The sequence below is a fragment of the Rhinopithecus roxellana genome, chromosome 12, assembly GCF_007565055.1.
Source record: "Rhinopithecus roxellana isolate Shanxi Qingling chromosome 12, ASM756505v1, whole genome shotgun sequence".
NCBI classification, from domain to species: Eukaryota; Metazoa; Chordata; class Mammalia; order Primates; family Cercopithecidae; genus Rhinopithecus; species Rhinopithecus roxellana.
The window spans coordinates 30,917,592-30,943,134 of NC_044560.1; the positions used below are offsets into that span (position 1 = coordinate 30,917,592).

The 25,543-nt window shown below is 37.4% G+C and overlaps 1 pseudogene; it reads right to left on the minus strand.

Moving 5' to 3' along the window:
* Nucleotides 1–12,504: 12,504 nt before the first annotated feature.
* LOC115892077 lies at nucleotides 12,505–12,870 on the minus strand (annotated as a pseudogene).
* Between the last annotated feature and the right edge of the window lie 12,673 nt (nucleotides 12,871–25,543).

Sequence of the window (25,543 nt, forward strand, 5' to 3'; positions counted from 1 at the left end):
GGCCTCCAAAATTGTTAATATTACAGGCATGAGCCACCATGCCTGTCCCGTGTGTTTTATTTTATATATTTTTGGATTTGCCTGTTTTTCCTAGTTTCATTCAGTTTCGGTCAGAATACACATAGTGTATGATTTTGGTCTTAAGTTTATTTGTTTTTGTTGTTTTGAGACAGAATCTCACTCTGTCACTCTGACTTTTCTTTATAAGTTATCCACTTTCAGGTATTCCTCTATGTGCAAAATAATTAATACAATCTATAACGTTGTCTACGCTTCCTGTTTTCTTATTGATCTTTTATCTGAATTTTTAATTTATTATTTAAAATGGGATTTTGGTGTCTAAAATCATTGCATTGCTATGTATTTTCTGTTTCACTTTGCCAATATCTGCTTTATATATTTTGGATATATGTCATAATATATATGATAGTTATAGATTCCTGGTAAATTGACCCCTTTGACCATTACATATCAATCTTTGTCTCACATTAGTACTTGACTTAAGGCATATTATGCCTAATATAATTATGACCACCTCACATAATTGTGGTTACTATTTGCATGGAATATAGATTTTTTACATTATGTTACTTTCACCCTGTTTGACTCAATGCTAAAATGAGTCTCTTATAGATAGCATATTGTATGCTTTTTTACTTAATCCTCTCACACATCTTATTTCTTATTCTTTTTATAAATTTAATTAATTAATTAATTATTTTTTGAGACGAAGTCTTGCTCTCTAACCAGGCTGGAGTGCCAGTGGCCATCTCAGCTCACTGCAGGCTCCGCCTCCCAGGTTCACGCCATTCTGCTGCCTCAGCCTCCCGAGTAGCTGGGACTACAGGCTCCCGCCACCATGCCTGGCTAATTTTTTGTATTTTTAATAGAGATGGGGTTTCACCATGTAGCCAGGATTGTCTCGATCTCCTCATGATCCGCCCGCCTTGGCCTCCCAAAGTGCTGGGATTACAGGCGTGAGCCACCGCGCCCAGCCCTTAAATGTAATTATTTAGGATAGGATCTCACTGTTAACCAAGCTAGTTTGCAGTGGCCTTATCACAGCTCACCACACCCTCAACCTTCCCAAACTCAGATGATGTCATTTCAGTCTCTTAAGTAGCTGGGTTACAGGCATGTGCCATCATCACCCAGCTGGATTTTTTGTTTGTTTGTATTTTTTGTAGAGACGGGGTTGCCCAGGCTGCTCTTGAACTCCTGAGATCAAGTCATAAGGCCACTTGGGCCTCACAAAGTCCTGGGATTACATGATTACATTTCTGTTTTTTGTTTTTTGTTTTTTGTTTTTTTTTTGAGATGGAGTTTTGCTCTTGTTGCCCAGGCTGGAGTGCAATGGCGCAATATTGACTCCCCACAAGATCCGCCTCCCAGGTTCACATGATTCTCCTGCCTCAGCCTTTTGAGTAGCTGGGATTACAGGCATGTGCCATCATGCCCAGCTAGTTTTATATTTTTAGTAGAGACGGGGTTTCTCCATGTTGGGCAGGCTGGTCTCAAACTCCCGACCTCAGGTGATCCTCCTGCCTCGGCCTCCCAAAGTGCTGGGATTATAGGTGTGAGTCATCGTGCCTGACTATGTTTCTTTTTATTAAGTTGTTTAATTTACATTTAAAATAATTGCTTAAAGATATGAAGTTATTATTATTATTATTATTATTATTTTTTTTTTTTTTTTTTTTTGAGACGGAGTTTTTGCTCTGCTGGCCTGGCTGGAGTGCAGTGGCCGGATCTCAGCTCACTGCAAGCTCCGCCTCCCGGGTTTACGCCATTCTCCTCCCTCAGCCTCCCGAGTAGCTGGGACTACAGGCACCCGCCATCTCGCCCGGCTAGTTTTTTGTATTTTTTAGTAGAGACGGGGTTTCACCATGTTATGTTAGCCAGGATGGTCTTGATCTCCTGACCTCGTGATCCGCCCGTCTCGGCCTCCCAAAGTGCTAGGATTACAGGCTTGAGCCACTGCACCCGGCCCTGAAGTTACTATTAACAGTTTATTATTGTTTTATGTATTTTTTGTAGATATGTTTTTTCTCGTTTCCTGTTTTACTGCCTTAATTTTTATTTTAATTTTTTTGTGACATGCCTTGATTATTTTTTATTGTTTCAGATACTTTCTATAAATATAATGCAGTCATCCTGAAATATAATGTAATCATTTTGAAAAATGGAGATTAAATAAAACATCTCAAAGTTAAAACAATACATTTTAATATGATAACTTTAATTGAATACAAAACCTATAGCTTTGTATTTTCCAGTTTGTTATTGTTATTATAAATATATTGTGTATCTATTAACAAATGTATGCAGATTTAGTCTTGGTTTTTATATTTACAGAAGTTGTTTAATGGTTTTATGTGCCATCATTATAATAGAATTCTGTATGTGTCTCTATATTTACATTTAACAGAGAGCTCTCTCTGTATATACATATATATATATATATATTCTTTTATTTTTTTTGAGACAGAGTTTTGCTCTGTCGCGCAGGCTGGAGTGCAGTGGCATGATCTCGGCTTGGCTCACTGCAACCTCCACCTCACGGGTTCAAGCGATTCTCCGGCCTCAGCCTCCTGCATAGCTGAGATTATAGGCATGAGCCATCACACCCAACTAATTTTTCTATTTTTAGTAGAGATGGGGTTTCAGCATGTTGGTCAGGCTGGTCTTGAACTCCTGACGTCAGGTGATCTGTCCACCTTGGCCTCCTAAAGTGCTGGGATTTTATGATGCTGTCCAGCATTATTTTCTTTTTCTTTTTTTCTTTTTTTTTTTTTTTTTTTTTGAGACGGAATCTCTCTCTGTCGCCCAGGCTGGAGTGCAATGGCGCGATCTCAGCTCACTGCAACCTCCGCCTCATGGGTTCAAGCGATTCTCTTGTCTCAGCCTCCTGCCTAGCTGAGATTATAGGCATGAGCCATCACACCCAACTAATTTTTCTATTTTTAGTAGAGATGGGGTTTCAGCATGTTGGTCAGGCTGGTCTTGAGCTCCTGACGTCAGGTGATCTGCCCACCTTGGCCTCCTAAAGTGCTGGGATTTTATGATGCTGTCCAGCATGATTTTATTTTTCTTTTTTTCTTTTTTTTTTTTTTTTTTTGAGACGCAGTCTCGCTCTGTCGCCCAGGCTGGAGTGCAGTGGCTCTATCTCAGCTCACTGCAAGCTCCACCTCCTGGGTTCACGCCATTCTCCTGCCTCAGCCTCCTGAGCAACTGGAATTACAGGCACCCACCACAGGCCCGGCTAAGTTTTTTGTATTTTTAGTAGAGACGGGGTTTCACCTTGTTAGCCAGGTTGGTCTCGATCTCCTGACCTCATGATCCACCCGCCTCGGCCTCCCAAAGTGCTGGGATTACAGGTGTGGCCCACGGCGCCCAGCCTCAGATTTTATTTTTCAACATAACGGACTCATCTTAGGATTTCTTTTTATTTATATGCAGTCTCACTATATTGCTCAGGCTAATCTTGAATGCCGGGTCTCAAGTTATCTGACTGTCTTGGCTTCCTAATGCTATAGGATTACAGGCATGAGCCACTGTTCCTGGCCACCCTGTAGCATTTGTTATAGGACTGTGCTGGAGGTGATGAACTCCCTCACTTTTCATTTTGGAAAGTATTTTCATCTTGTTTTTGAAGTAAAATAATTTTAAATAAAGTATTACTTGTTAGATTTTTTTTTTTTTTTTGGAGAAGGAGTTTCACTCCTGTTGCTTAGGCTGAAGTGCAATGGTACCATCTGGGCTTACTGCTACCTCCGCCTCCTGGGTTCAAGCGATTCTCCTACCTCAGCCTCCTGAGTAGCTGAGATTACAATCATGCGCCGTCACGCCCAGCTAATTTCATATTTTTAGTCAAGATGGGGTTTCTCCTTGTTGGTCAGGCTGGTCTTGAACTCCTAACCTCAGGTGATCTGTCAGCTTCGGCCTCCCAAAGTGCTTGGATTACAGGTGTGAGCCAATGTGCCCAGCTAGAATTTTTTTTTATAACATTAAAATTGGTAAAGTTCTCAGTTTTTGTTGTCTTCAAATAATCTCTGTGTTACTTTTTCCTCATATTTTTCTTCTAACATTTCTTTCATAAATATATTGATTTACTTTATAGTGTCCAATAAGCTTTACATTGCATGTTTAGTGTTTTACAATTTTATGTTTCTGTGTTATATGTTTTAGAATATGCCACCTCATAGCAGTTAATTGTGTTTTGATGTTTTAGGTTATATTATAATTTTGTATGACAATATTGAAGTCTGTACTTCAATGGGTAGAGCAAAATCAAATATTAATCATTCATATGTGTTGCCAACATAGTTATCTTTATGTTTGCTTGTATAAATATTATCTCCGTATCTTTTATGACTATATTTTTTCTGTAGGTTTGTTGTGAATGGTTGTTTAATCTTTTCTAGGTAAGCAGTTATAATAATTTTACTAGTTTAAGCATCTATTTGTGAATCTATATTATTTTTGTATGGGGAAAAATTTTGGACTTGATAATTTATAAACTTATCAGAACTTTATTAAGTATTGTTCATTTTTACTTGTCAAAAATACATAACAATATTTACAATCAAATGTTTTTAAATATTCAGTTTAGACATGTTAATTGTATTGACAATGCTATGCAACATATCCCTAGAATGTTTTTATCTCACAAAGCTAAATCTCAATACACATTGAAAACTACCAATTTTTTTCATTTCCTGGTGCTTTTCAAACACCACTCTGTTTTCTGTTTTTAAGATGTAACTGCTACATATATCTCATTCAATCTCTGACTTTGTATGACTGGCTCATTTCATTTTGCATAATATCATCAAGCTTTATAGTTGTTTTTTTTTTTTTTTTTTTTTTTTGAGACGGAGTCTTGCTCTGTCGCCCAGGTTGGAGTGCAGTGGCCGGATCTCAGCTCACTGCAAGCTCCGCCTCCCGGGTTCACGCCATTCTCCTGCCTCAGCCTCCCAAGTAGCTGGCACTACAGGCACCGCCACCTCGCCCGGCTAGTTTTTGTATTTTTTAGTAGAGACGGGGTTTCACCGTGTTCACCAGGATGGTCTCGAACTCCTGACCTCGTGATCCGCCCGTCTCGGCCTCCCAAAGTGCTGGGATTACAGGCTTGAGCCACCGCGCCCGGCCTATAGTTGTTAAGAATATTTTCTGCTTATTAAATCCTGAATGATATTCCAGTATTTTTATATGGCAAATTATTTCTACTGAATGATTTGGTGACAAATTCGCATTGCTTTTAGATATTGGCTTTCAGTAAAAACACTGCAATAATTATAGATATGCAAACAGCTTTTTATATAACCATATATATGACAGTTTATATATGTGCTGCATTCTCTTTTATTATTCTACTTTTTAACCTTTATATTCATAGTAAATTGTTTTAATTCTGTAGCTTTGTAATGTGTTTTGAAATCAGGAACTGTAATGCCTTCAACAAGATTTCTTTTTTTGAAGATTGTTGAGGATTCTATTTTCTCTTGATATTCTGTATACTTTTGTTATTGCTGTTTATACTTATTCAAAAATGTGGTGAGAAATTGAATTAAAAATTGCATTAAATCTGTAGATTATATTGAACAGCATGGGCATCTTCAAAATATTAATTCAATTTTTGAATAGATACATTCTCAAGAGTAGGCTGTTTAATTTTTATGTATTTACACATTTTTCAGGTATTTTTCTATTATTGTTTTATATCCTCATTCCATTTTGGTCATATATAGTAATGCATAAAAATTTTGTTTTAAAAAAATTTGTTAAGACTTTTTTCAAGGAGAATGTTGTATGATTATATGAGGTTTTTGTTTTTGTTTTTGTTTTTGTTTTGAGATGGAGCCTTGCTCTGTCACCCAGGCTGGAGTGCAATGGCCTGATCTTGGCTTAGTGCAACCTCTTCCTCCCAGGTTCAAGTGATTCTCCTGCCTCAACCTCCCAAGTAGCTGGGATTACAGACATCTGAACCATGCCCAGCTAATTTTTGTATTTTTAGTAGAGATAGAGTTTCACCATGTTGGCCAGGCAGGTCTCAAACTCCTAACCTCAGGTGATCCACCTGCCTTGGCCTCCCAAAGTGCTAGGATTACAGGCTTTAGTCATCGCAACTGGCCATATGAGCTATTGAGAAGAGTGTGTATCCTGATGTTGTTGAGGAGTGTTCTCTGTACTTCTTTTAGAAATGTTTTATACTCTTTAAATTTTCTCTTTCCTTACCAATATTCTATCTTGTTTTATTTTTATTATAGTGGGGTATTAAAATATCCTACTATAATGATATTGCTCTCTATGTGTTTAATTCTATCGCTCTTTTGCTTTATTTATTTGAAAGCCAAATGTGAGATACACAGGCACACACATATTTATGTTTACAGTAAATGACTATTAATTTCCTTCTCTGTCTGCATGTAGTTTTGACTTAGAATACATTTTATAAAATATGACAGTTTTTGACTTAAGATATAGCTTATGTAATGTTATTTTGATCTCTTCTACTCTCATTTGGTTAATATCTGCACAGAATGTCTATGTCCATCTTGCCACTTTCAGTCTTTTTTTAATCATTAGATCTCAGCTGACTCTCGCAGGAAAATAAGTTGGATTTTGGGTTTTAAGATTTTTTAAATAAATCCTTTTACTGAAAATATGTCTCTTGATTGGAAAATTTATATATTTAAATAATTTTCTGAAACAGAAGAACTTAATAATTTTTTATTGTTTTATTTGATTCCAGTATCTTTGTCCCTCATTTTCTCTCTTTGTCTTCTTTTGGGTCTGTTTTATTTTTGTATTATGCTTTTACTTCTTATTTTGTTTTGTTTATCTAAACATATTTTCTTTGCAGTACCTTGGGGATTACACAAAACCTCTAAAAGATAGAAGAATATATTTTAATCTAGTAAAAAGTGAACTTCAGCTGAATATAAAAACGTTTCCTCTGCTATGCTTGGTGACTTGCACCTGTAATCCCATCACTTTGGGAAGCTGAGGTGGGCAGATAACTTGATGTCGGGAGTTTGAGTCTAGCATGACCAACATGGAGAAACCCTGTCTCTACTAAAAATATGAAAGTACCAGAGCATGGTGACATATGCCTGTAATCCCAGCTACTCTGTAGTCTGAGGCAAGAGAATCACCTGAACTTGGAAGGCAGAAGTCACGGTGAGCTGAGATTGTGCCATTGCACTCCAGCCTGGGCAACAAGATTGAAACTCCATCTCAAAAAAAAAAAAAAAAAATGCTTCCTCAAATTTTTAATTTTTATATTGTTCTCTAGAATTCTTTAAGTTTTATAGAATAATTACAATTGTTTTCTGCATCATTAAAACAATGTTAAGAAATTTCATTTTTATGTATGTGCATATCTTTCCTAGAAAATAATGTATTTTTATATGATTAATGTGTTATTTTCTGTCTCTTTATTTTTGAGATGGATTCTTGCTCTGTCACCCAGGCTGGAATTCAGTGGTGCAATCTCGGCTCACTGCAACCTCCACCTCCTGGGTTCAAGTGATTCTCCCTCCTCAGCCTCCTGAATAGCTGGGATTATAGGCACACAACACCACACCTGGCACTTTTTGTATTTTTAGTGGAGACAGGGATTTGCCATGTTGGCCAGGCTGATCTTGAACTCCTGACCTAAGGTGATCCATCTGCTTTGGCCTCCCAAAGTGCTGGTATTACAGGTGTGAGTCACCACACCTAGCCTCTTGTTTTCTTGAATCATGTTATTTTCAGTGGAAGAAACTGCTTTCAGTATCTTTTATACATAGGGCACACGCAGTGCCAATATACTTTTTCAGAATTTGATTACTTTGGAAGGTTTTTTCGTTTTATTTTTGGCAGGACAGATTTGCTGATGGTATTATTTTCAGTTGGTAGCTATTTTTTCAGGACTTTGACTATATCACACAGTTCTCATCTGGCCTCCAACATTTTTGTTGACAATCTGAAAGCCTGCTTGTGATATATCACTACTTTCCAAGATTCTCTTTTTGTCTGTGACTTTTTTTTTTTTTTTTTGAGACGGAGTCTGGCTCTGTCACCCAGGCTGGAGTGCGGTGGCCGGATCTCAGCTCAGTGCAAGCTCCGCCTCCCAGGTTCACGCCATCCGCCTCCCAGGTTCACGCCATTCTCCTGGCTCCGCCTCCCAAGTAGCTGGGACTACAGGCGCCCGCCTCGTTGCCCGGCTAGTTTTTTGTATTCTTTAGTAGAGACGGGGTTTCACCGTATTGGCCAGGATGGTCTCGATCTCCTGACCTTGTGATCCGCCCGTCTCTGCCTTCCAAAGTGCTGGGATTACAGGCTTGAGCCACCGCGCCCGGCAGTCTGTGACTTTTAAAAGTGTGCCTATATATGTGTTTGCTATAAATATTTTTGTGTGTTTCCTAGTTTGTTGAGCTTCTTCATTTTTATTTTATGTTTTCTATTAGAATTTTTTTGTTTGTTTTTGTTGAGACAGAGTCTTGCTCTGTCTCCCAGGCTGGAGTGCAATGGCGTGGTCTTGGCTCACTGTAACCTCCACCTCCCAGGTTCAAGCAATTCTCCTGCCTCAGCCTCCTGAGTAGCTGGGAGTACAGGTGCTTGCCACCACACCAATAATTTTTTGTATTTTTAGTAGAGATGGGGTTTCACCATGTTAAGCAGGATGGTCTCGATCTCTTGACCTCATGATCTTCCCACCTTGGCCTCCCGAAGTGCTGGGATTGTAGGCATGAGTCAACGTTCCTGGCTAGAATTTTTTAGTTATATATATATTTTTTATTTTTTACCTCCACAATTTCTGTTTTTTTGATATTTCATACTTTCGTTACCCTCATTTTTCTGTTTTTCTATCTTTGTCTGTTTCTGTTTCACTCATTGAGTATTATTCACTTTATTTTCAATTTTTAAAATTAAATACAAACATCTTTTGTGTGTGTGTGTGTGTGTGTGTGTGTGTGTGTGTGTGTGTGTGTGTGATGGAATCTCGCTGTGTCCCCCAGCCTGGAGTGCAGTGGTGCGATCTCGGCTCACTGCAAGCTCTGCCTTCCGGGTTTACACCATTCCCCTGCCTCAGCCTCCTTAGTAGCTAGGACTACAGGCGCACACCACCACACCCAGCTAATTTTTTGTATTTGTAGTAGAGATAGAGTTTCACTGTGTTAGCCAGGATGATCTTGATCTCCTGACCTTGTGATCCCCCAGCCTTGGTCTCCCAAAGTGCTGGGATTACAGGCATGAGCCACCGTGCCCAGCCTATAAACATCTTTTTTATAATTTATTTCTGAAAACTTTATGATATATTTGATGGAACTGTGGTGCCCTATTTTGTATACATTGTAATCTTTAGGATTTGGACGTTATTAAAAGCTACCTGTCACATAAGTTATGGCATAGTCTGAAAATAATTGTCTTGGTTAGAGATGTTGGGAGTCTGTCAGAAAAGTTCTTGTGACATGTCTTGTCTGAATTTAGTGTTTACTTACTAGTTAAAGACGTTTATTCATGTTTCTTTAGAGTCATGATTTGCTACACCTGTTCCCTGTTATACTTCAGTTTCTCTGCTACTGTAACATTTACATTTAGTCTCAGCAAACTCAAAGTGTCACTTCAAAGCATATGACTTTATGTCATTGGAAACAGAAACCAGGTGTCTGGAAAAGCCCCTAGAAGACGGAAATAAAGATGAATGTGCCAGTATTTTACTTGTCTTTTAAAAAAGAATTCAGGAGCTTACAATTTTATTGTAAAGGTTCTTTGGTATATTGGGGAGCAGGAAGAGCTGTTTTGGGTAGATGTAATAAACTTTTCTCTTCATTCTATGAGGGTCTTTGTGGCACTGCACCTACTTAACTCATTTATGCATTTTCCACAAATGTATTTTGGTCTGCATGTCTTTGTTACATTTGTATGTCTATGAAGTAATTATGGCCTGTGATATTTTTCAATGCCATCTTGCTTATGTAGTTTGTATAATTTTATAGCTTAGATTTCTAAAGTATATCCATCTGAGTCTAGTAAGTGAAGTAATTTGTTATTTTTATTTTTTTCAGTTATGTATGCTCATTTTGCCCAAGACCTTTGGCCAGAGCAGGGCATAAAAGATTCTTTCCCAAAAGTAATACTGAGAAGATACGGAAAATATGGACATGACAATTTACAATTAAGAAAAGGCTGTGAAAGTGTGGATGAGTGTAAGATGCACAAAGGAGGTTATGATAAACTTAAGCAATGTTTGATAACTACCCGGAGCAAAATATTTCAATGTGATAAATATGTAAAAGTCTTTCATAAATTTTCAAGTTCAAATAGCCATAAGATAAGACATACTGGAAATAATTCTTTCAAATGTAAAGAATGTAACAAATCATGTTGCATGCTTTCACACCTAACTCAGCATGAAAGAAATCATACTAGAGTGAATCGTTACAAATGTAAAGAATGTGGCAAAGCCTTTAGTATGCCCTCAAGTCTTAATAATCATAAGAGAATTTATACTGGAGAGAAACCCTACAAATGTGAAGAATGGGGCAAAGCTTATAACTGGCCTTCAATCATTAGTAAACATAAGATAATTCATAGTGGAAAGAAACCCTACAAATGTGAAGAATGTGGCAAAGCCTTTAGTGAGTCCTCAAACCTTAATATTCATAAGAGAGTTCATACTGGAGAGAAACCCTACAAATGTGAAGAATGTGGCAAAGCCTTTAGTGAGTCCTCAAACCTTAATAATCATAAGAGAATTCATACTGGAGAGAAACCCTACAAATGTAAAGAATGTGGCAAAGCCTTTAGTGTGTCCTCAAGTCTTAATAATCATATGAGAATTCATACTGGAAGGAAACCCTTCAAATGTGAAGAATGTGACAAAGCCTTTAGTATGTCCTCAAGCCTTAGTAATCATAAGAGAATTCATACTGGAGAGAAACCCTACAAATGTAAAGAATGTGGCAAAGCCTTTAATGTGTCCTCAAGCCTTAGTAATCATAAGAGAATTCATACTGGAGAAAAACCCTACAAATGTGAAGAATGTGGCAAAGCTTTTAAAATACGTGCACACCGTACTACACATAGCAGAATTCATACTGGAGAGAAACCCTACAAATGTGAAGAATGTGGCAAAGCCTTTAACCGAGCCTCATCCCTTACTGTACATAACAGAATTCATACTGGAGAAAAACCTTACAAATGTAAACAATGTGGCAAAGGTTTTAGCCGATCCTCATCCCTTACTAAACATAAGATAATTCATACTACAGAGAAACCCTACAAATGTGAAGAATGTGGCAAAGCCTTTAACAAGTCCTCAATTCTTAACATACATAAGATGATTCATACTAAAGAGAAACCACAAACCTTAAAGATGTGACAATGCTTTTTACGAAATCTCAAACTTTTTTAAATTTGAAAGAAATCATGCTGGTGAGAACTAGAAATGTGAGGAATATGACAAAGCCTTTAAAGGCTATTTAAATAGTTGTCTCACTTGATTGTAGGTAAGATACTTTATACTCGAGAAAACTCCTGCAAGTGTGAAGAATGTGGTAAAACTTAACTAATGCTCATACCTTAGTGCACAGGAAATAATTTATTTTTGAGACAAATTGTACAAATATAAAGAATGTGACAAAGCCATTAATAACTGCTCACATCTTAACATCAGAGAGCTAATACAAACATTAAAGGTGCAATTACTGTCAAAAGATCTTCCAGAAAATAGAAGCCTTTAAAATGTATTAAATTTGGCCGGGCGCGGTGGCTCAAGCCTGTAATCCCAGCACTTTGGGAGGCCGAGACGGGCGGATCATGAGGTCAGGAGATCGAGACCATCCTGGCTAATACGGTGAAACCCCGTCTCTACTAAAAAAAATACAAAAAACTAGCCGGGCGATGAGGCGGGCGCCTGTAGTCCCAGCTACTCGGGAGGCTGAGACAGGAGAATGGCGTGAACCCGGGAGGCGGAGCTTGCAGTGAGCTGAGATCCGGCCACTGCACTCCAGCCTGGGTGGCAGAGCAAGACTCTGTCTCAAAAAAAAAAAAAAAAAAAAAAAAAAAAAAAAAAAAAAATGTATTAAATTTATTGCTGTAAATTCTTATGGCTTACAATTCAGAATCTCTACATGCAATTTTTTTTTTTAATTTTTCTGCTACTCATACTAGACCCATTATTTTCTTGATTCTTATTTCTTTTTTTTTGTTTTTTTTTTTCTTTTTTTTGGTATGTACCATTTTAGTTTTTATTAGTAAAATAGAAAGCTAAACTAAGAGAACTGCTTTATTCTTGCATCTAATCTGACCATACATTGGAGTAGCAATTCTTTATAAAAGGACTTAGGTGAGACCTGTCAATATATCAGTTCCATCCAAAACTCTAGGTTGGAATATCTTAAAAAGAGCAAGTTAAATATGAGAAAGCACAGAAATCTCTCCCTCAAACAAGAGGGGCTTCCGTTAATAGTCTTTAATATAGCTCATTTGCAATTGTATGAAAATCCATCAAGATCAATCATGTTGCACAATCCCTAAAGGATAAAACTGAGGGAACTCATGGATAATTTTCACAGCTTCGTTGTAAAGTCCAGGATCAAAAGGATGGTTATATTCTTTAAGCTGGACATAAGATGTATACAAGATGGTGGCCTTGGCAGTTACTCTTCCAACCACTTCCGTAATTCCAGAGATTTCTTCATCAAGGGGTCCCATCAACTCGATGGTTCCATTTTTTCCTTCTCCATCTGAAAGAATAAACATTTTTCCAGTGGGATGAATCTTTTCCAGCCTCCCTATGAAGCAGACAGGCTTGTCTATGAACTGAGCTAGCATGCTGGCATTGATGTGTGACCTCGGCAACTCCATCATGTCCACCATGATTATGGTCCAAGAGTGCAGCTGGCAGGAAACCCACAGACTACTGAAACTGTGTGCCCCATGGTGTCTGTGGGGCAGATTTCTTCTTTCTGTTTTATAAAGTATTCGTTAGGTTAGCTGGTCAGTGATTATAGGAATTGTTTTTATGAAATTTAGTAGTGCACACAAAGTAATTTTCAAAGGTAATTCCATTAGTGTACTGAGTTTTATTTAGTGTTAGAACATTCCATTTTGTTCTTATAAGTGCAGAAATTTACATAGGCCTACTTTTATTTTTATTTTTTATTTTTTGAGATGGAGTTTCACTGTTATCACCCAGGCTGAAGTGCAGTGATGCAATCTTGACTCATTGCAGCCTCCACCTCCCGGGTTCAAGTGATTCTTCTCCCTCAGCCTCCCAAGTAGCTGGGATTACAGGCATCTGCCGCCACGCCTGGCTAATTTTTGTATTTTTAGTAGAAATAGGGTTTCATTGTGTTGGCCAGGCTGTTCTCGAACTCCTGACCTCAAATGATATGCCCACCTCGGCCTCCCAAAGTGCTGGGATAACAGGTGTGTGTCACCACACCCAGCCGAGCCTATCTTTATTTAGTTATTTTTTTAATTTTATTATTGACATAAATTTTATTTATTGAGTCAATTTGTTCAGGTAGGTACTAGGGAAGCTTCGTAACTTTTGAGGATGTTTTTATATGCAAAATATATCAACAAACATGACAGTGCTTGCTGTGTAACAGATGCTCCATAATAAGGCAGAAATATTCGTGCTGAACTTAGTTTGTAACTTTGATTCAGAAATGAAAAATACCATTGGGCCAGGTGTAGTGACTCAGCCTATAATCCCAGCACTTTGGAAGGCAGAGTTGGGCAGATCACAAGGTCAGGTGATGAGACCATCCTGGCTAACACAGTGAAACCCTGTCTCCACTGAAAATACAAAAAATTAGCCAGCCATGGTAGTGGATGCCTGTAGTTGCAGCTACTCAGGTTTCTGAGGCAGGTGAATGGCTTGAATCTGGGAGGCAGAGCTTGCAGTGAGCCAAGATTTCGCCACTGCACTCCATCCTGGGCAACAGAGCTGGACTCTGTCTCAAAAAAGAAAAACAAAAACAAACAAAAACTGGCTGGGCGTGGTGGCTCATGCCTGTAATGTCAACACTTTGGGAGGCCGAGGTGGGTAGGCCACCTGAAGTCAGGAGTTCAAGACCAGCCTGGCTAACATGGTGAAACCCCAGCTCTACCAAAATACAAAAATTAGCTAGGCATGATGGCAGGTGCCTCTAACACCACCTCCTTGGATGGTTGAGACATGAGAATTGCTTGAATGTGGGAGGCAGAGGTTGCAGTCAGCTGAGATCATGCCATTGCACTCCAGCATGAGCGACTTTTTTCTCAAAAAAATAAAATACCAATGCTGAAGATACAACATTGATTTTTTTTTTTTTTTTTTCATGTGGAGAGGGCACTTTGTTTTCCAGGCTGCAAAGCTGAATCTTGCTGAATTTAAAGAGAGATTCTGCTGCTTTAATTTCCGAATTATCTTGACTTTTTTAAAAAAAATTTTATGTGTGTTCTAACTATGTGTCACAGCCCTTTTTCTTCTTGCTCTATTATGGTTACAGGTTTCTCACTTATCTCCATGCCATGTCATTTCACATGGTACTTTGTGGGTTCTGATGAGAAAGTTGGTACTTTTTAATGCATTGAAAATTTGATTTTAACTAGAGTTTGCTTATTAACATAACTTTCAGATTAGTTAATTAAAAGACATAACACTTTCCACAAGAATATATCAGCATAGAATATATATCAATGAGAATAATATATCAGTTAGCATGGTTTTGTTTATAAAAGGAAAACCTTGTTAGATTCCCACACAAAAGAGTGAAAAATATAGTTTGCTAAAATAGATGTCTTAGAAATTTAATTTTTAAGAGTTGATTGTAAGTGAAGAATTTCAAATTTAATTTTTATAACGTACTTATACCATGACTTGTGTTTCTATACAGTGTCTTCAATTTTTAAGTGTGAATTTTGAAGTTGGCAAAATAATAAAATGATCTCTGGTTTTGACATTTGATGTAATTTTTTTTCATGTTGATATTACAATTTGGAGGAACTTCTCACTTTTTTTTCTAGTCTACAGTTTTTATCTTTGTCACCTAACTGTAGTCAACTCCCTGGTCCTTTTCTCTGGAAAACTTTTGGAGAACATGTCTGCTTTTGGATTAAAATATTTCCCATTATTTTGCATAAAAACTAGTTTACTGTGTTCACGGAGTGGCCAGTCATGGGACTGTAAGCAACAGCTACACCTTTTAGTGTTTTTCTTATTATTACCGTCAACATCAGAAACTCTAAATACCCTATGCTTGAAATAAAAGCCCTGACGTACATTGGCTCTTCCCATACACTCTGCTGGGTCCAGAAAATGCTGTTAAATATTAGAGTTTCTAAGCTGGGCCTGGGGGCTCACGCCTGTAATCCCAGCACTTTGGAAGGCTGAAGTGGGTGGATCACCTGAGGTCAGGAGTTTGAGACCAGCCTGGTCAACATGGTGAAACCCCATCTTTACCAAAAATAGAAAAAGTAACTGGGCATGGTGGTGGGTACCTATAGTCCCAGCTACTCAGGAGGCTGAGGCAGGAGAATCCCTTGAATCCAGGAGGCGAAGGTTCCATTGAGCCAAGATCGTGCCATTGTACTCCACTCTGTCTTAAATAAGTAAATAAAATAAATAATAAATATCAGTTCCTATGGTCATGGCTGACAAACTAAATGACAAAAACTATTTTTGATAGTATTCAGCTGTTTAAGACAAAGACAGTACTTGAAACATTGTTATATATAGATATATAGATATAGATACATAATTTTTAGACAAGGGTCTTGCTGTGTTACCCAGGCTGAAGTGCAGTGGCATGGTCTCAGCTCACTAAAACTTCCACATTTCAGGGTCAAGCAATTCTCATGTCTCAACCTCTCGAATAGCCGGGATTACAGGTTGGTGGCACCATGCCTGGCTACCTTTTCTATTTTTCATGGACATGGGGTTTTTTCATGTTGGCCAGGCTGGTCTTGACCTCAAGCAATTCACCCACCTTGGCCTCCCAAATTGCTGGAATTACATGTGTGAGCCAGTGCATCCATTTAATTATATGTGTGTGTGTGTGTGTGTGTGTGTGTGTGTGTGTGTATGTAAATTTCTTTTTTCCAAAATGGTCTCACTCTGTCCCACAGGCTGAAGTGCAGTGCAGCCTCCACCGACTGAGTTTAAGTGATTCTCCTGCCTCAGTCTTCTGAATAGCTGGGACTACAGGCCACCACTCCTGGCTAATTTTTGTATTTTTGGTAGAGACATGGTTTCACCCTGTTAGCCAGGCTGCTCTTGAACTCCTGACCTCAGGTGATCCACCTACCTTGGCCTCTCAAAGCACTGATTACAGGTATGAGTCACTATGCCAAGCTAAAAATATACTTTTCAAGTTGACAGGCAAAATGTGTATTTATTCTGCAAAACAATATTTTTAGGTATGTATACATCGTCACATACTTAATTCTAGGTAATTAATGCTTTACCTCATGTAGTTAATATTTTTGTTGTGAGATCACGTGGCATTGTCTTAACATTTTTGAAAACCAGAAATACATTAGAATGAACTATAGTCATTGTGCTGTACAATAAATATTTTGGACTTATTCCTCTTATTCAAGTATAATTATATATTCTTTTCTTTCTAACTCCCCACTCTAAACAACTTGGCATCTGGTAGTCACCATTTTATCCTCTACAGCAATGAGATTGTTCTTTAGAATTCTTGTGTAAGTGAGACCGGGCCTGGTGGCTCATGCTTGTAATCCCACCACGCTGGGAAGCCAAGGCAGGTGAATCACTTGAGGACAGGAGTTCGACACCAGCCTAACCAACATGGTGAAACCCTGTCTCTATTGAAAATAGAAAAAAAATTAGCCAGGCAAGGTGGTGGGCACCTGTAATCTCAGCTACTTGGGAGGCTGAGGCAGGCGAATTGCTTGAACCCAGTGAAGGTTGCAGTGAGGCGAGATCACTCCATTGCAATCCAGCCTGGGGAACTTGCAAAACTGTCTTAAAAAAAAAAAAAAAGTGTAAGTGATAGCATAAGATAGTATTCATTCTGTGTCTGACTTATTTAAAGTAATATAATGTTCTCCAGATTAATCCATGTTACTGAAAGTAATAGAATTTTCTTTTTTAAAAGATGAATAGTATTCAATTTTGTGTGTATAATGCATTTATTTTATTTACTCATTAGATGTCAAACTGTTGACTCTGTATTTTGGCTATTGTGAGGAGTGCTGCAAACAACATAGAAGTGCAAATGTTTCTTTTTTTTTTTTTTTCTTTCTTTCTTTTTTTTTTTTAGACAGGGTCTTGTTCTGTCACCCAGGCTGGAGTGCAGAGGCCTGATCTCGGCTCACTGCCACCTCAATCTCCCAGGTTCAAGCGATTCTCCTGCCTCAGGCTCCCAAGTAGCTGGGATTACAGGCACGCACCACTGTGCCTGGCTAATTTTTGTATTTTTAGTAGAGATGGGGTTTCATCATGTTGGTCAGGCTGGTCTTGAACTCCTGACCTTGTGATCCTCCCGCCTCAGCCTCCCAAAGTGCTGGGATTACAGGCATGAGCCACCATGCCCAGCCAAATGTTTCTTCATCCTTATTTTATTTGTTGTAGATATATGTCCAGTATTGAAATTATTATATAATAATTTTGATCTTATTTTTTTTGTGAAATCTCTTTCGTTTTTCATGATTACCGTCCTCATTTACATTAAAACCAACAGTGTGCAAGCATTCCCTTTTCTTCATATCTATGCCAACACTTTTTAGAAAATTTTTTAATTTTTATTTTTTTCAGACAGAGTCTTACTCTTGTTGCCCAGGCTGGAGTGCAATGGCACGATCTCAGCTCACCACAACCTCCGCCTTCCAGGTTCAAGCGATTCTCTTGCCTCAGCCTCCCGAGTGACTGGGATTACAAGCATGTGCCACCGCACCTGGCTAATTTTGTATTTTTAGTAGAGACAGGGTTTCTCCATGTTGGTCAGGCTGGTCTTGAACTCCCAACCTCAGGTGATCCGCCTGCGTCGGCCTCCTAAAGTGTTGGGATTACATTTTGCCAACTTCAAAAATTCACACTTAAACAGGCATGAGCCACTGCGCTTGGTCATTTTTTTTATTTTTAATAAAAATCATTTTAACAGTGGTGAGCTGGTATCTTGTAGTTTTTTTGTTTTTTGGCATGCCTTTCTCTGATAATAATTGACACTGAGTATTTTTTAATATATTTGTTGCACATGTATATGTTCTGAAATATATTTAAGGTTTTTGCTCATTTTTAGTAGTTATTAGTTTTTTGTTGTATAGTTATTTGAGTTTTTGTTTTGTTTTGTTTTTTTGTTTGTTTGTTTGTTTTTTTTTTTGAGATGGGGTCTTTCTCTGTCACCAGGCTGGAGTGCAGTGGTGTGATCTCAGCTCACTGGAACCTCCAACACCCTAGTTAAAGTGATTCTCCTGCCTCAGCTACCCGAGTAGCTGGGATTACAGGCATGAGCCACCACCCCAAGCTAATTTTTGGATATTTAGTAGAGATGGGGTTTCACCATGTTGGCCAGGATGGTCTCAGTCTCCTGATCTCATGATCCACCCACCTCGGCCTCTCAAAGTGCTAGGATTACAGACGTGAGCCACCCTGCCTGGCCTTGAGTTTCTTACATATTTTTGATATTAAACTCTTGTCATGTGTATGATTTGCAAATATTTTGTCCATTTTTTAGTTGTTTCATTCTGTTTTATCATTCTGTGTGGCAGCTTTTTAATTAAAAGTAATCTGAGTAGTCCATTTTTCCTTTGGTTATCTGGGATTTTGAGATTAAATTTAAAAATTCACTGCCCAGGTCAATGTTATTATGATTTCACAATATTTTTTGTACTAATTTTAGAGTTTCAGGCCTTACATTTAATAACCTAATTTATTTTGAGTTGATTTTTATATATGGTATGAGATTAGGGTCTCATTGCTCTCTATGTGGGTGTAAAGTTTCCTTAACCATTTATTGAAGATACTGTTCTTTCTCTAAGAAATTGTCACCTTTATATTTGTGTGAAATGTATTTCATTTCTTACTATAATGTTCTTTAGATTATACTCTACAGTGTTTCAACTTTTTGGTTAAAAGTATTTCAAAGTTTAGTTACTAGAGTTTTTGTAGATGGGATTTTTTTTAAAATTTCGTTTTGATATATTTATTATTGTACAGAAATGCTACTGAATTTTGGGTATTGCCTTTGTATTCTGTGAGTTTAATGAATTTGTTTATTATAATAGCTTTTAGTCAAGTCAGGCTTTTCTATACTTAAGATTGCATATAGAAATAAAAGATTATTAAACAAGGATAATTTACTTTTTCCAATTTGGATGCCTTTGGTGTTATTCTCTTCTTGTTATGTTTAATAAGACTTAAAAAGGTCCACATTCTTGCCTTGTTCTAGCTCTTAGAGTAAAATCTTTAACTTTTTTGTTTAGTATGTTGTTAGCTGTGCATTTTTTTGGTTACATATAGCATTTATCAGCTTGAGTTGCATTGCTGCTATACCTAAGTTTTTCAGAGATGTATTATGATGGAATGTTGAATTTTGTCAAATTTTTATTCTGCATCTATTTATATAGTAGACTTGTGAAATCACAAATAATTGTACATAAATACAAAACATCCTCAGAAACTTCTATGAACATCTCTATGCATGCAAACTACAAAATTTAGAGAAAATAGATAAACTGAATACAAACAACTTCCAAGATTGAATCAGGAATTAACAGAAGTCTTGAAGAGAGCAAAGAGTATAAAGTGTATAATGAATTAGTAATTAAAAAAAACAAACCTACCAACTACAAAAAGCCCTGGATCGGATGAATCCGCAGAAAATTTTATCACATATGCAAAGATGAGCTGGTCCTAATTGTACTGATTGTATTCCAAAAAAATCATGGTGGGATTCCACCCTAACTTGTTACATAAAATTAGTATCGTGTTGCTTTCAAAATCTAGTGAAGACAGAATAACAAAAACAATTACAGGCCTATATTCCTGGTGAACATAGAAACACTAGGAAGCTGAGTTCATAAGGAAATAAAGTTATTTTGCCACAGTCATGTGAGCTTTATTCTATGAATGCAAGAATGTTTCATCATATGCAAGTCAATAAGTGTAATTCAACATGTGAATATAATTTTAAGCAAAAAAGTATATATCACAATATATGCAGAAATAGCATTCAAGAAAATTCAATATTGACTCATGAACATATTCTCAAAAATCTTGGCATTCAAGAATCACACCTCAAAATAATAAGAGGCATGTATGACAAATCGTCAGCCAACATCATACTGAACAGGAAAAAGCTGGATACATTCTAAGTATAAAAATAATACAAGAATATTCACTCTAAACAGTCCTATTCAACATAATTCTGGAAGTCCTAGTAAGAGCAATCCAAAAAAGAAAGAAAAGGAATCTAAATTAAGAAGTCAAATTATCTGCACTGATGATATTCTTTTTCTAGAACCTTTAAAGATTAGACCAGAAGACCCCTCTGCCTAAAAGAAGACTAAAGCAAAGTCTTAGGATACAAAATTACTATATAGATATGAGTAGCATTTCTGTACACCAATAACAAGCTGAGAAAAAAAAAATTCAAGAACATAGTTCTATTTACAATAGCCACAAAGAAAAAATAATATATGTAGAAATGCATTAAATCAAGGAAGTAAAGTATTTCTACAAGAAGAACATCAAACACTGCTGAAAAAATGATACAAAGCAAATAAATGGAAAAGCATTTCACGCTCATAAATTTGAAGAATCAACATTTAAAATGTTTATGCTGCATAAAGCAAGCTACAGATTAAGTGCTATTTCAAACTATCAATGACTTTTCAAAATAGAATTCAGAAAAGAAGCCTGTGTACAGTGGCTCACGCCTGTAGTACCAGCACTTTGGGAGGCTGAGGTAGGCTGATCGCTTGGAGTAGGAGTTCGAGACCAGCCTGGCCAACATGGTGAAACCCTATCTCTACTAAGAGTTAAAAAAAAAAAAAAAAAAAAAAAAAGCCAAGTGTGGTGGTGTATGCCTGTAATCCTAGCTACTCAGGAGGCTGAGATGGGAGGATTGCTTGAACCTGGGAGACAGAGGTTGCATTGAGCTGAGATAACACCACTGCACACTCCAGACTGGACGACAGAGTGAAACTCCGTCTAAAAAAAAAAAAAAAAAAAAAAACTTTTAAAATATATATGAAAGAATAAAAGAATCCAAATAGTAAAGGCAACTTTAGACAAAAAGGACAAACCTGGAGATATTCCATTACTTAAATTTAAACTGTACTATAAGCTACAGTAATCTGTATAACATATTTCTGGTACAAAAATATACATATAGACCAAAGCAAAAATGAGAGAGCCCTGAAATAAAGCTACAATACTCCAACTTATTGAAAAAGTCTATAGAAATAAAGGAAAAATAACTTCCAATGCAATAAATGACAGTGGGAAAACTGGCCAGTCATATGCAAAAGAAAATTGAATCCCTGCCTCATATCATAAGAAATATGACAAGATAGATTTATAACTGAGTCTTCAAGCCACAGAAATCCTGGAAGAACACATAGAAGGTACATTTCTAGACACTGGCCTCTAGAAATAATTTATGACTAACACCTTAAAAGTGAATGCAACAAAAATTAAAATTTTTAAATGGCCCCTAAGCAAACTAAGGAGCTTTTACACAGTGAAAAGCTATCCACAAATAAACATAGAGTCTACAGTGTGGAATAAATTATTTGTATACTGCATATTGCAAAGGATTAATACATGGAATCTATAAGAAATTTAATAAGAAAGAAAAGTGATATAAATACTTCTCAAAGGAAGACTAAAAGCTGCCAATAAGCATGCAGAAAATTGCTCAATATCTCTAATCAGAGAGATGTAAAATTTTGGAGAGAAAATTTGTGTATTTTTAGTAGAGACCAGGTTTCACTACCTTGGCCAGACTGGTCTCAAGCTCCTGACCTCACGTGATCCACCCGCGTTGGCCTCCCAAAGTGCTGGGATGACGGGTGGGAGCCACCGTGTCCAGCCCAGATCTTTTAAAATTAGTACTGTTTAGATTTGTGCAAAATTCATAGGCTTGCAGTAGCAGACATTTTAATATTTTTTTCTTATAGAAGAGAAAAAGTGGTGGGGCACAGTGGCTCACGCCTGTAGTCCCAGCAGTTTGGGAGGTCGAGACAGGTGGATCACCTGAGGTCAGGGGTTCGAGACCAGCTTGAGTAAGATGGTGAAACCCTGTCTCTACTAAAAATACAAAAATTAGTCAGATATAGTGTCGGGTGTCTGTAATCCCAGCTACTTGGGAGGCTGAGGCAGAAGAATCGCTTGAACCCTGGGAGGCAGAGGTTGCAGTGAGCCGAGATTGTGCCATTGCACTCCAGCCTGGGTGAAAAAGCAAGACTCAGCCTGAAAAACAAACCAACAATGAAAACCAATACAATTAATTTTTAAAATACATTTAAAAGAAACTACACATTTGTTCGTTAAATAAGATTTAAAACCACGTTTTAAGTGACTGATTAGTAATTACAATCTATTTCATTTTAGTCAATGAAAAAACCCTAATATCCTTTAATTATTTAAAAAATATTTTTAAAAAAGTATTCTTACATTAGTGTCTCTGAAACTTTCAGAAACTGTGGACCACTTAATGGATGATGATGTACATGGAGACAAATTTTCTATATGATAATAGGCTCATCCTAGCTTTTATTTATTTTCATTTTTTAAATTTTTTGAGACAGAATTTTGCTTCTATTGCCCAGGCTGGAGCGCAATGGCACAATCTTGGCTCACTGCAACTTCCATCTTTCGAGTTCAAGCGATTCTTCTGCCTCAGCCTCCCGAGTAGCTGGGATTACAGGCATGCACCATCATGCCTGGCTAATTTATATTTTTTATAGATATGGGGTTTTTCCATGTTGGTTCAGCTGGTCTCGAACTCCCGACCTCGCGTGATCTGCTCACCTTGGCCTCTCAAAGTGTTGAGATTACAGGCGTGGGCCACCTCACCCGGTCTCATCCTAGCTTTTAATTTAAAATTTCAATTTATTTCAAAAGTAAAATTAATGGCTCTTTTAAGTCATGAGAGGGATATCATTGGTAGAATCCATTTACCAAAATGTATATCTTAGGCTTAGTAATGACTACTTTAAACCAAAAATCAATTTCTACATACTATCTAAGTACAAAAAGGGGTGGTTTATAAATTCCTCTTTATTTCTACTAAGTTAGAGAATTCAAAGCCAAAATGTTAAGTTAGGGATAAAAACAAGCATTGGATAAGAGTGTGTTGGGTGCAATGATTAAGAGTCAAACTTGACATCAAGTGGTTCCTGATTGCATCTGAGTTCAGCTATTTATGGGCTGTATGACCTGAATACAGTTTCTTCACCGCTATGTGCTTGACTATTCAGCTGTACAGTGAGAATAATGGTGCCTAAATCCTAGGGTTTTGTTAAAATTAGAGCAAGGAATACAAATAGTGTCCCAGAAGAGCATCCAACACATAATAAGTGTACAGAAATTTTATCTCTTATTTGTTGATTCTGTTAGATTTTGATCAATGTTAAGCCTAAAAACCAGGTGACCACACCAGTGGATTGTAACTTATGTTCATTCTACTCAGCCAGTCTGAGGCTGTATAGTAGTCGAATGTTTCTAATACTATCCTTGGCAAATTCTCATATATTCACATATGTGTGTGTTTGTGTGTGTGTGTTTGTGTGTGTGTGTGTGTGTGCGTGTGTGTGTTTCCTGAAAATTTTAAGATGAACAGCACTTTCTTCTCTGGCCAAATTTCTTAAAGCTTTTTTTCTGTCTGATTTTTAAAAAGTGTTAATATTTTTTATTGGCAAATCAGAGTCATATACATTTATGGGGAACATTATGAAGTTTTGGTATATGTATATAATATGGAATGAAAAAGTCAAATTAACATATCAACTCACTCAACTATCATTTTCATGGTGAGATATTTGAAATTTACTCAGTCATTTTGAAATATACAATACATTGTCATTTACTATAATCACACTGCTGTGCAATATATCTCAAAAGCTATTTAACCTATTTGAAACTTTGTGCCCTTTGATCAACAGCTCCCTATTTTTCTTACTTTCTTGCTTTCTTTCTCTCTCTCTCTTTTTCTTTTTCTTTTGTCTTTATTTGAGGTGGAGTCTTGCTCTGTTGCCCAGGCTGGAGTGCATTAGTGCAATCTCGGCTCACTGCAACCTCCATCTTCTGCGTTCAAGTGATTATCCTGCTCCACCCTCCCAGGTGGCTGGGATTATAAACATGCACCACCAAACCCGGCCAACGACTCCCTATTTTCTTCCCACCACACCAGTGGAACAACTGGTAACCGTTGTTCCACTTTATACTTTTGTGAGTTAAAATGTATTAGATTCTACATATAAATGAGGTCATGCAGTATTATTTTTTCTGTATCAGGCTTCTTCCATCTAGCATAATGTCTTCTGAATTTATCCATATTTTTTGAACGATAAGATTTTCCTCCTGTTTGTTTTTTATTTTTTATTTTTTTTTTTTTTGAGACAAAGTCTTGCTCTGTCATGCAGGCTGTAGTGCAGTGGCACAGTCTTGGCTTACTGCAACCTCTGCCTCCCGGATTCAAGTAATTCCCCTGCCTCAGCCTCCCAAGTAGCTGGGATTACAGGTGCCTGCCACCATGCCCAGCTAATTTTTTGTATTTTTAGTAGAGATGGCGTTTCACCACGTTGGACGGGCTGGTCTTGAACTCTTGACCTCATGATCTGCCTGCCTGAGCCTCCAAAAGTGCTGGGTTTGTAGGCATGAGCCACCACACCTGGTCAGGATTTTCCTCTTTTTAAGGCTGAATAGTATTCCATTGTGCATCTATGTCAAATTTTTTAAAAAATTTAAATTTATATTTATTATTGGCTGAAAAACTTGGGTTATGAAAAGGCATTCCTGTGTTAAGCATGTATTAATGTAATTCAGGATTAAATATTAATAATAACTGGTTTGTACTGAGCACTAACCATAACACTATGCACGTGTTAATGAGTTTAATTCTCCCAGTAACTTAATACCATAAGTATTATAATTATTCTTATTTTACAGAGGAACAGAAAGAGCCACTGAGAAAAACAACTTGCTGACAATAGCCCAGGCTGGAGTTTAGTGGTTTGATCTTGGCTTACTGCAACCTCTGCCTCCCGGGTTCAAACTATTCTCATGCCTCAGCCTCCCAAGTACCTGAGATTGCAGACGTGGAACACCATGACTGGCTAATTTTTGTATTTTTAGTAGAAATGGGGTTTTTACATTTTTGCCAGGCTGGTCACAAGCTCTGGAGTTTATGTGATCCTCCCACCTTGGCCTCCCAAAGTGCTGAGATTACCGGTGAGATCCACCATGCCCAGCCTAATAGGAATGTTTCTTGAATTCAGAAAAGTTATGCAGATAGTTTCTTGTAGGTTAACATAAAAGAACAATTAGCAAAAACATTTGAAATGGGCTAAAATTAATCAAAACCAC